This window comes from Cyprinodon variegatus, unplaced genomic scaffold (genome assembly GCF_000732505.1).
Source record: "Cyprinodon variegatus isolate N-32 unplaced genomic scaffold, C_variegatus-1.0 Scaffold52, whole genome shotgun sequence".
NCBI lineage: Eukaryota > Metazoa > Chordata > Actinopteri > Cyprinodontiformes > Cyprinodontidae > Cyprinodon > Cyprinodon variegatus.
This window is the reverse complement of record NW_015150505.1, coordinates 180,127-192,878: the sequence shown is the minus strand read 5'-3', so window position 1 is coordinate 192,878 and position 12,752 is coordinate 180,127.

The following is a 12,752-nucleotide window of genomic DNA, read 5'->3' as shown; positions in this document are numbered from 1 at the left end:
GGGGCCAGTTGTTTTCATGGGGGCAGCAAAGCATGAAATAAAAAACAGGGCAAGGGATTCAAATATATGAAGATAGCTGCAATAAGTGAGATTTCTATTTAATTAGGTTTAATAAAAATTCTATGTCTTATTAGGTCAATATACATTCATAATTTAGGAATTTTACATATTTTTGACTTAATTTAAGTTAAATTACAATTTTCTATAGAATGTGAATTAGAACACAAGAAAAACTGATAAATTCAGCTGTAAAAATTATTTTTTTATTTGTTTCGAAAACACATTTAGCTGATTCAAATTGGGATCCTATCTTAATACCGCTGAAGCTATCATCTTGTTGTTTTTAAATAATTAGTAAAACAGAATCTGTAAGGGAAAAAATGAAATAGATCTAAAGAACCTTTCAGTGGGGCTGCTTAGTGGCGCAGTGGGTAGCAATGTTGCTTTGCAGCAAGAAGGTTCTGCATGGAGTTTGCATGTTCTCCTTGAGCATGCGTGGGTTCTCTCTGGGTACTCCGGCTTCCTCCCACAGTCCAAAAACATGACTGTTAGGTTAATTGGCTTTTTTAAATTGTCCTTTGTATGCGTGAATGGCTGTTTGTCCTATTTATCTCTGTGTTGCCCTGCGATGGACTGGCGACCTGTCCAGGGTGTACCCCACCTCTCGCCCATTGACAGCTGGAGATAGGCACCAGCACCCCTTGCGACCCTATTTGGGACAAGCGTGTCAGATAATGGATGGATGGATGGACCTATCAGTGACCATGTCCGTTCTGGCGCATATCATCATTAGAATTTCTTCAGTACAGGGTCCAGGACATGATCTAAAGGGGCACTGGCCCCCATTGGGCCCTGTCTAGAACTGCCCATATTTTTGTTTTTACAACGCAGCAAACAAAACAAAATCTAATTTAGAAGATACAGGACTCTTAATCTTCTGAATGAGCAACACAGTTCAGTGCAGTGAGGAATGCTCCAGTCTACCTCCTCTGGACAAGACTAGGCGGTACATCTACATCTTATGGACAAGGACATTCTTTTGAGGAGCAGAATGTTCACATTTTGGACAAAGAAGAACATTTGGTTTGAGAGGGGTATGAAGGAAGCCATTTATGTTAAGAAAAAAAAATCAACCTTAAACAGAGGGTGTGGACTCAGCTTCAGCTCTGGAAAAAAAAACTACAATGCAGCGATAGAGTTGATTCCTTCCCGCTATCATCACCACCCTGACTCCCATGGGGGGAACAGAACATCTCGCTTGTTCAGCCAGGGCAACAGGTCCTCTAACGACCCTCTTTCAGAGACTTAGACCCAACGACTCCCCATTCCTAAGGGGCAGACCCATTCTTTGGGTTCAACTTGCATGCTTTCTAAGCAAAAACAAGGCATTGTTTTGGTTGACTCTATAAAGCCTTGAACTCAACACTATTTCTGACATTTTGAATTGAAAAAGCTTCCTGGATGGGAAGCGAAACGTTTTCAAACTTGGAAACGAAGTCCAGTGGAATGTTTTTTTTTTATTTTATTTTTTTTACGTTTTTGGAGAAATAGGGTGCTTTTATTTTTATATATTTTAAGTGTTTTGTTTCTTCCATAGCAATATATCAATGAATACACCGTCCAGTTGGAGGGAGAGACACTGCATATACAATGGTCATCATGGATCCATATAACGAACTTGCAGAGACACCAGGCTCAGAAAATACTTGAATATAACGCAGACAAAATTCAAACACGATGGAGAGGAATGAAGGCTTTAAGAAGTCCTTAAAAAGTAAGAGATGGAAAACACACATAAACAAAAACTATGAAACATGTCAAGTGGAAAAATCGAGCTCTTGAGAGCTGAGAAACTTCCCTAAAAGGAGGTATTAAATGCATATGGGGATGTAGCAGGATGTAATTAAGTTAAGCTAGTGCTAGAGCAGGGGTCACCAACGCAGTGCCAATGGGCACCAAGGAGCCCTCCAGGACCACATGGGGGCCCTCAACATCTTCTGAAAAAAGAACAACTCACTTTGAAACTTAATTTTATTTTGCTGCTCTTCTTTTTTAATCATATATATAGAGACTTTAAGCATTTATAAACATTTCAAAATGACAATACCTTAAAGGAAATTAGAAATAAAATAAAAAATAAAAATATGTTTATTATAAATCAAGTTTGAATGCTGATCCCTCCAGTTATTAGTAGCCCTTCTTGTGACCCAGCATCCTTGAAGTAGCCCTCAGCCTTAAAAAGGTTGGTGACCCCTGTGCTAGAGCAACATATGAACAGATATTGGTCATGAAATAGACTACTGAGTGTCTACAGGGGGGATTGCTTTCGTAGCTCAGGAAAACAAATGGTTTTTATGATTAATTGTTGTGAAATTATTTTCCCAGTTGTAGTGGGGACAAACAAACTTATGGTTGACACATTTCTGTCAGGGTGCGATGGTAAAGAGGGAATGTCCAAACACAGCTCTTGATTTATTCTAGTTCAGTTTCCTTATAAACCAATGATAATACAAAATGGTCTGTATCCTGACAGCGTTTTCCCAGTCAAGCAATCAAAACCGATTTGCCTTTTCTGGTGAAACACACACCCATAAACGCATCATTTCCTGTCTTATACAAACTTTGTCCACATTGGCTTCTACAGCATGGATGGGTGGGTTCTGTGGCCACGCATTTGGTCTTCTAGAGTGTTACATAGTTTGTTAGTAGCTAAGTAGAAAGTCCACTTTGTTTTATCCTTCTGAGAAAGAAGAGCCATTGCTGGGCTTTCTTTTCCAGGAGAAAGGTGTTGTCAGTCCAACAGAGATCTGAATGCCCAGGAGCTTTATGCTGTCTGCATGCTCTATCACCCCTCCATGTATGCAGAGAGAAACATTTTCAGTCCTCCTGGACCTCATGTAGTTCACTATGACCTGCTGGGTCTTGTTGGTGTTCAGGATGAGGGTGACCCTGGAGCTCTATTGTGTCGTATTATGAATATTTTCTCTCGATATGAGACCCACCATGGCGGTGTTAAAGATAGACTCTCTGTGTCTACACAGAGAAAAAGGATGACTTAAAGATGCTTTACTATGTTATAAATTAGACTGGGTTTTTGATAAAAAGTTTGGTCAGTTTGAATTAGCATAACATTCAAGGGACAACAACCTGAAAATTCAACATTTGGGAATAATAAAGTAGCAACAAACTGCAATTTAGGAGAAATAAGAACATTTTCTGGGCAAATCTTTAAACCAAATGATGACATCTTTCAATATAAGCAACATTGATGAAGACTTAATACGTTAATTATGCTTATGACACTTCAATATCACGCCCAGGATCTAAAACTTCACAATTTTTAGCTGCAAGCTGGTTTAAATTTAGCATTACAGAAGCTACATTCTTAAAGTTGGGATGGGTAACCATACATTATATGCACAAAGCAATGAGAACACCAGAATTTACTGAATTTGTTTTTGATAAACTTTACAGACATGCTTGTGTTTGGATGGTTGAGCAGTGTTGTGTGAAGAGGGTAAAGGGGTCAGGGTTGAGAACATAACCTGGTGTACCAGTGTTGAAGATCCCACTGGGTGAGGAAGCCAGACTTTACACTTCGACAACTTTATTGTCATTTTGTATACACAGAGTGTAAAAGTTTGTTTTTTTTATAGCTTTCAGACAGTAATTTTTCAGCAGCTTAGCAGTGAAATTTCAAACAGTTTCCATTTCAAAAAGTGCAGCCATGATCAAATGTAGAGTGGGGCATAAAAACATGGTGCAAACATTTATTTATATGGAAGTTCAGAGCAGTGGAAAATCAAACAAATATATATGGTGCAAAACAGCAGTAGAAAAAACATTTTGAGTTGAGTTCTATTTGGTTTGATATTATCATTGTGATGCAGAGTCTCGATTTGTGACTTAATTTTGAGTTTTTACAGTTCAGCTGTCTGATGGCACTGGGGAAAAAGCTGATGCAGAATCTGTTGGACCTGCATTGAATGCTGCAAAGTCACTTCCCAGAGCAGGGAGAACAGTTCATGGTGGGGGTGCGAGGGGTCATTGATGATGTTACGGGTTCGAGACACACAGCGTTGGGATGAAATGTCTTTTATGGAGGGAAGAGGAGCCCTGATGATCCTCTCTGCTGTTCTCATGACTCTTCTCACCTTCTTCCAGTCTGATGAGCTGCAGCCTCCACACCACACAGTGAGACAGCTGGTCAGAACGCTCTCTATGGTGCTTCTGTAGAAGGACGGGGTGGAGGCAGGTGGGTTATCCTCATCTTCTGCAGGAAGTCACTGATCCATGAACAAAGTGGTGCAGCTAATCCAGGGTTGTGGAGCTTCAGGGCCATCATGTCTGGAAGGACAGTGTTTAAATCTTACTAGAAGCATCCTTGAAGGCAGATATTATTATGAAGCTACAGCTGACATGAGCAGATTGTTATGAGACATCAACAAACCATGATCCACCTACATCACTGGCTAACAACAGAGACAGAAGATCCTGATGAAAGTCTAACAAAAGATCCTTAATGCCTATTAAAATATACAATTTGTTAAAATACCACAACGTAGAATATCTCTTTGGTATCAGTACATTGATATAATACATTTATTATATTTAATTTGAAATAGTTTATTTTTGTATCATACATGTTTCAAACTAAATTAAATTAAACAGATTTAAATCTAAATTAATTGTATTTGTGAAATGAATAATTAATTTTCTTTCATGCACAGCAGCTGTCTTCTATAGCTAAGACATGGGCTTCATCCCCCCATAAGAGAAAAATCGCAAAAAAGATTGTCCAAGTGTCTGAGTCAACTCTCAAGTATAGAACCACAATGAGTCCCAGATTTTTTTGTGTAGGCACTGTTCAAGTCTTTGAGGTGACAGTGGCTTAGGAAAAAAGAGTTTGCCCTTCAGCTGGACAGTTGCTGATTTAAATTTTAGCTTTATCTATGTCAGTAGTTGTGTCCTTTGGCAAGACACTTCACCCGCATTGCCTACTGATGTTGGTCAGAGGGCCCAGTGTTGTCAGTGTCATTTATTTTATTTAGTAACATCTCCTTGGCAGCTATTTGTAATGTTGAAATGGAACAATAAAATAACATTTAGCATCCCTCAAAAGCCAAATGCAAACGTTAGTATTCCCGCATTTCACAGCAACTGAACTTTTACCTTCCAAAATAACCAAAGACTTAAAAGGTATACATTCTGGTGACTCAGTAAAGTTAAGATTACAACTACCCTGGTTGTATTATCCCTGTATTTAAAAGGTTTTTTTACACAGCTGAGAAAAAAAAAATAATAATAATAATATATACCGTATATAATCTTTTTTTAATCTATTTTTTTTACAGTGGGGCTACAGACTAGAATGCCCTATGTCAGCCACATGGAGAGGACATAAGTGCTAGGACTGAATGTGTAACTGACTATATAAACCTCTGTATAGATAACACTGCCCCCAACAGATCAGTAAGATGCTTCCCAAGTTGAAAGCTAGGATCACCAATGATCTCAAGGCCCTGCTAAAGAAGAAATAAGTGCCTTCAGGAAGGAAGACGGGGAATTATTGAGTCATATTAAGATAAAGCAAGGGGGAATACAGGAAGAAACTGGAAAGCAATCTCCAGAAGAGCAATATCAGAGACTGTAGTCGGCTATGAAGAAGATCACAGGCTTCATGCAGAAGGAGGATCAGAAAGTTGGACGTCTGGACAGAGCCTATAAACTGAATACAGAGGCTTTAGAAGGACATTGAGGACTTTTTGGAAAACTTACTGAAAGTTTATCTCACTCTGGAGTACGTAATATTTTTATTCGATATTTCTGCAGACAGTTTTCTGACGATCCAAAAAAATCATCCTATGTCAATAATTGCAGGGAAGATAATGATCAGCAGGCTATGACCTGACTAAACTATAATTGCACAATGGATACAAAAAAATTGACGTTTGCACCATGGAGCAGTTGACGGTACAATTCTAGCTGAAATCTCCACCTTTCCAAAGAAAGTGGCAGCCAGTTATAGACTTTTTTCAAATAGGACACAAAGCTCTGCCTTTTATTTTGCCTTTCTAATTGTTATTCAAATTGTTTATTTGAAGCCTGGTCTCAGGACAAGGTTGTCATGTTCTTTGACAATAAAGCTGAGTTGATGTTCCTGGACTTGGACTAAATCATTCTTTATTCTTTACTTATTCTTTGCTTTGACAAATTATATCAACTTGGTCTCATATATGTAAAATACAATGCTTCAGAAATATTTTTTTTAAACATCATATACTTTTTGGAAAGCATGATTTTCTCTTGGTGAACTCTCCAAACTAGCCATGCCTGGCTAATTGTTCTCACAAGCAATGTTTGCAAGGCTAGTAGGGAGAATCACGTAGTTCTGCAAGTTATTGCTGACGCCTTTGCAGCAACAAACTTTCAAAATGTCTGTTTTATAGGAGGGGGGTCATTTATCCTAACATGTACTTCGCACTATGTTTTGAAGGTATGCCACACAGTTCAAATGTGAGGGAGGAAAGCCTCACCATGGTAGGTCTAATGGAGGTTTTGTCCAACCTTGATGAATGACTCCAGGTAAAGGTGGGAGGTATAAAAGGACAGCAAATATTGCAACACACACAACAAGATGAAGTAACAACATGGGAAAGTATGAGGGAAAAAGAGCAGAAAAACAACTTACAAATAAGAAAACAGAAACAGGACCTGGTGAGGACTCTATGGCCTTGTCGGGCTCCGCAGGGATGAGGTGTGAGCCGGTTTCCAATTTCGAGGTGTTCCACAGTTAGAAAAAGTCACGATTACAACTTCACCAAAAAGTTTCTCCATCCAGTTAAAAAGTTGGAGATGTTTTCATGACTCGTCAGGAACAGAAAGTAGTTCTGCAGCCCTACCGTAAGCACACCGTGCCTGTTTAAAAGTTTTGCCACAGTAATACGACTGATTCAAACAAATAAATAACTTTGTCACTTGGTCTTTAAGTTCTGCAGAACGGCCTCATAACTTTAACACAGGTTAAGGCAGGAACTCCTTACTGAGGGGAGTTCAATAATACTTTGGTAGAGAATCTGCAGCTCTCTGTTTCTGTTCTTTAACCATTGAATAAATACTATGAAGAATATTTGATTTAAACAGACTTTCTAGAAGTTTTGATAATTATGTTATCTATTTATCAAAATGCATTTAAATAGGAAAACTAAAAGAAAAGGAAAGATTACAAAACAACTTTGAGTGTGATGCTGTCTGCAAGGTTCTGTTATTATAGTCTGTCTGATGGGGCTATTTGATGGGGATTAGCCATAGACCAAACAAACTGCTGTATTCTGCTATAAGCTGTAAAGGAAAAGTCCGATAATATTCAGAATTCAAACTTCTGAAAGTACTTTAAGTATGAAATTGTTATATATTGTTCAATAATCGATAAGTGTTTTTTAATTAAGAGTAACTTTAATTTGAATGTGCTTTACTGGAGACATCCATGTTTATCAAAGAACACTACTGCCACCTACCGGTTTGTGACGTCACGGTGCGGTATCGGCTGTTGAGCAAGTCCCTGTACTGTATCTGGTGTTTGTCACAACGCGCTATTATCCAAGTCATCTTGAAAACATTCTTCTTCCAAATGTTGGCTACAGATTACGTGTTTTTTTCTCTGGCCAGAATTTCGATGACAAATCCTCCCTCTTCAAGCTGGCAATACAACGATGAACCCCACCGTGGAGGATCATGAATTGGAAAGGGGAAATTACAAAAACATTTTTCACTTTTACTTGATATATTACAACATCAAACTACCATGCATGTGGGCATTGTCAGTTTCACTATAGCTCTCTGGTGAATTTATATGGTGAAGTCCTCTGGAAATCTTCAATAATTGGTGTTGATTGCAGATATGTCTAGTAGTTCCCCTTGATTTTGCTTGTAAAGCGGGGAGAATGGTGCTAGGCTTACCGCACCGTGACGTCACTGCTGGAAGATTTCAGGAGTGAGGTGTTACTATATTTGGGCAAAAATGGCCGCTCCCAGACTCAGAGATCGTGACAAAAATTGTTTTTATTTTTTTGCAGATTAATGCTAAATTCATTAGATTACCGCAGACGTATTAGTTTTAGGTAAAGAAAATGATCCATTGATTATTCCTTGAAAACTGGACTTTTCCTGTGTGATTAAATGACTCTTTCTCGCCTCAAACTATTCTCTCTGGAAAACCCTGAAAGTAATATTTCATTTTTTGGTTATATGTTTATGTGAAGAGGTGAAGTTTGTGTGAAGAGGCCTTTAGCTTCCTTCTGAGCATGAGCTCTAGTTCTTCAGTAAATTAGATAGGTTACTGCTGAACCTCATCTGTTTCTATGGTTTTGATCCAGTTTAGCTTTTTGATTTCTTAGGAATATTATTGCTTCCACTTGTGTTTTAGATCCAATCCCATCGAACGTATTTATGCAGTTATTCCCTTTGATTTATACCCTCACACAGTAAGCTTTTAAAGTAGGAGTAATCAACATTTACATAAGAAACCTTATCTTGATGAATATTACTTAATTACAGACTTAAATAAATTATACATTTCGTATCTAAAATTTTGTTAGAAGGGTTTCTGAGATTAAGTCAGGTTTTAGTGATCACCATTGCACTTAAACAGCACTGCTGAACGCCACTAATGATATGATGGCCTTAGATAAAGGATTTGTGCATGTACTTGTGTTGTTAAAGATCAGTAGCTAATACTGCCAGTCACAATGCTTGGACATGTTGTAGGAATTAGAGAACACTGCTAAGCTGGTTAAATCTGCTATATCCAACAAGACATCGGTTTGGTCAGGTAATTGAAAAACTTCCTTAAACTCCAGTGTTATTTAGATAGTAGCATAGGGTTTGGTGATTGAGCCAGTTCTCTTCATCTACTTCCTTTGGGTTGAAATTATTTGGGGATAAATTTCCTGTTATGCTGATGATACGCAACTGTTTTTATCATTTTATTCTGATAAATCAAGTCATTTAAGACATGAAAAACCCGAATGTATTAATATGTTCTACATTTAAATCTAGAAAAGGGAGAAGCTGCCAGTTTTCAAACAAACCCTTTAAAGAAATGAATATCCCAAGCACTGATTTCACCTTTGGTTCTAATTTAAGGAACCTTGGATGGATGTTCCTTAACACCTATCAAACATGTTTCCAGGATTGTTTTCTTTCACGAATCTTTCAGTACAAGCAAAAGTAACCTATATTTGCAACGCTTCCCTAGAAGGACAGCAATAGGACAGGCACTGGAAGAGCAACGTTCCCTATCCCTGGTCTATCCATTGGTTAATTCAGACTGAACGATTGTAAATTCCATAAGCAGCCCTAAACTCATTGATGTCGTTGCAGGATAAAGGATAAAAAGATAAAAGTAGATTATCCCTAAATCCAAATGCCACAAATTGTAGCTCCTGCTCCTTGGTCCTCTTCTTCACCTTCCATGGGCTCAACAGTAGGAACACTATTGTTGGTATGAAACAGAATTCTGGATATCTGTGTTACATCTGAATAGCCTTCAGCCTTTTGATGGTCATTACATGACAGAAAGCCACATGGATAACAGGCTTGTTAAATTGGGACATTAAAATTGTCCAAAAAAGGACTACACGAAATTCAAGTTACACAAATGTAGGAAATGGGTGAAGCTTTCCATAATAAATCCCAGATGAAACCCAAAACATATGGTGTGTCATTTTATGCGTAACACAGACTAAACATTAAGAAATAATGTATTTTTGTTAATTTCCATGAGGTAGACTGTCCTTTACATCTGTCATACAAATTGTGATTTAAGAAATTTACTGCTCAAGGTGGCCCTTTAGAGTAGCTCTGCTAGTTTGATTCTGATACTTTACTTCCTCCTTTTGTAGATGGAAGTTCCTTTTTTTAATAGAAGTGCCAAGGATAAAGTGCATGAGCAAGACAAAGAAAGGAGGAAAAAAATAAGTAATCTCTTCCACTATGAGATCTTTATGAAGAAAGCTATAAGAACTCCAAACCCTAGACAGAATATCGGGAATGCAGTATTGTGTGTTTTTTATTAAAACTGTCATGATCTTGGCACTGATGACTGGATTAATCATTAATTCCATCCAGCTGCGAGCTCCACCCAGTTTCTCATTACTACTTATAATATCCATCTGTTCTAGCTTTTATTTAATTAAACTGTTTTCTCCTAGCCATCAGTTGCAGATTATTTGAGGCATAGGTGAGGGTTCTCTAGTATATTCAAATTCAAATTCTGATAACCTTTTCCTGACTAGTTTCTGCCCTAGGACCTCTCAGCCTGCCTGCCCCTGCTCTGATCTGTTTGCCTGATCTGTCTTCAGACTCCTGCTGGATTCTGCCTGCTTACGACCTTGGATTTCCCTACGGTTCTTCTTCGGACCTCTGATCTTCTGGCCAGGACTACTGTTTGCCTCACTGATACCGGCTTTGGCTTCTCCATCCGGAAACTCCTGCTGTCCGTCATTTGCTGGCTTCTGCTCGTCAGCTGGCTCAGCAGCCTTTTTGGCTTCAGCTCCTGAACCCTCTGAGCGGCGTCAGCGACAAGCCATGGAAAATCATCTGGCTGGACTCCACTCCTTCCTCTGGGTTTGGACTGAGCTTTATAACCAGGTTAGTGACTCACACGCTTGTAATCGTCCTCTGTCAGAGTTACGTGGTCACTAACCTGTGTTTTCCCCTCTGCAGAGATTTTGGCCTTTTGGTCCTTGCTGCGGAGTCACAAATTCGTCAAGCAGTTAATAAACGCTATTATGAATCACTTCAGTCTGTCTGCCTGAATTCTGGGTCAAAAGTTCTGGGTTCTAACAAAGCCGTTGCTTTTGTATCATATCCTCAACTCCAGAGCCTCTGTGCTGATCAATGAGACCAATTGAATAAAGACTAGAAACCCGAACGGAGGTGGGTTGGCAGTGTTTTCTGAACAACAGATGGTGTCATCCAGAACATGTTACTATGAAGTTTCATCACTGCAATCTGAATATTGAACTGTTCACAGTTATTTTTCATCTATATTATTTACCCAGGGACCTCACCAGTATTGGTTTGGCAGCTGTTTACATTCCCCCTCCTGCTGTTCTCAATTCTGTGTGATTTCATTTGTTCAGTTGTTGCTAAGCTACAGACACAACAGCCAAATGGGTTTGTGACACTAACTGGTGATTTTAGTCATGTCTCACACTTTATTATAGTTGTAAAGTTCCAACAGTTTATCAGCTGCTGTACCAGGAATAATAAAAGTTAAGACTTATTTTATGCAAATGTCAAAGAGTCATACCTAACTTAAGTAAGACTTCCTCTTGGGATATTTGATCACAATTTTTTTTTTACTGCTCAGAGTATAAGCCTCTTTATAAGAACCAATCTGTAGGATGGTCATGGGAAGCTAAATAAGTCCTGGAAGGTTGTTTTGAGACTAGACTGTTATGCTTGTAGTAGCCACATGGTGAGGACAGTACATTCACAGGACAGTACTACACGGTACAATGACTGTAACTCACTGTATAAAAAACTGTGGAGATAATTACATCCGCTCAAGAGCAGAAACAAAATTTAACTCAGGCAAAAATTATGAACAAACAAGGTGACTGCAAATTTAAAGCAAGACTGACCGATTAGAGAAATGACAGGGCTGCACCTGAATTAATTAAATTGGGCAAGAAAGAAAGGAATTCATGAAAAAAAGTGTTGGCAATGCCAATGGCTTCTTTTCCCATAATCTTGTGACTTATGCAATGAAGATTTTAACTTTTATGCTGAAAAAAAAGAATCTACTTAAACATATTTGATTCAAAACATAATTAGTGCCTTATAGTATGGGTAGTTAAAAAAAAAGCATGATCTGTTATTAATGAAGAAATATATATCTACACATAAGTTATAATTAACAATCTGGGTATTTTAGGGATTAAAACGCCTTTTCTAGAGTCATATAAATTATTGCTTAATTAGGGATCCTAAACGCCTAAATGTTTTTTTGAGTAGCCTTCATTTGGTTCACCTTATCAGCTAAAACTGGAACAACACAGCTATTCCTGTATTGGCTGAAAATAAATGCCTGTAGTTACTGATGGTTTTAAAATGTTGCAATCACTAAGTTTTATCTGATGATTTTTTTCGCAGCCACTACACCATCAGCAGAGGCAAGGAATCCTGTAGTGACAGTGGATCTGGGATTACTCCTTTCCTCTGGTGACGTATCAGTTACAACTGTAAACACACTGGCTGTGCTGAGCCAGACAGCACTGCAGCCACACGTGTAGTGATTCTTGCTCCGTGTCCACTAAACTGCTACAGCTCTTTCCACGAGCGATCGGTTACTGCAAAGAGCACTATTCTGTGGAGGGCTTTCTAGAGGCAGCGCAATGACAAATGCGCTCAAAGAGTGTGGCCCTTCAAAATAAAAGACGCGGGACTTTAAAAACAACTTAAATATTTTTAGTACTGGAAGAAAAACTAACTTTACAAAATTGTGTAAAACGTCATTGGATTAAGTATGGGATTTTAAAGTTCACCGAGCAGAAAGAAATATATGATCTGCTTCCTTTAATATTTCAATTTAATTTCACAATATTTCACACTTCTGTCTTTTTTTTCTTTTTAATTTCCAAATAGTTTTGATTTTAGGTCAGTAGAAATTGTCCAATAAACCAAATAAATCTCAAAGGAGTCATTTAGCCTACTTTATTATTATTATTATTATTATTATTATTATT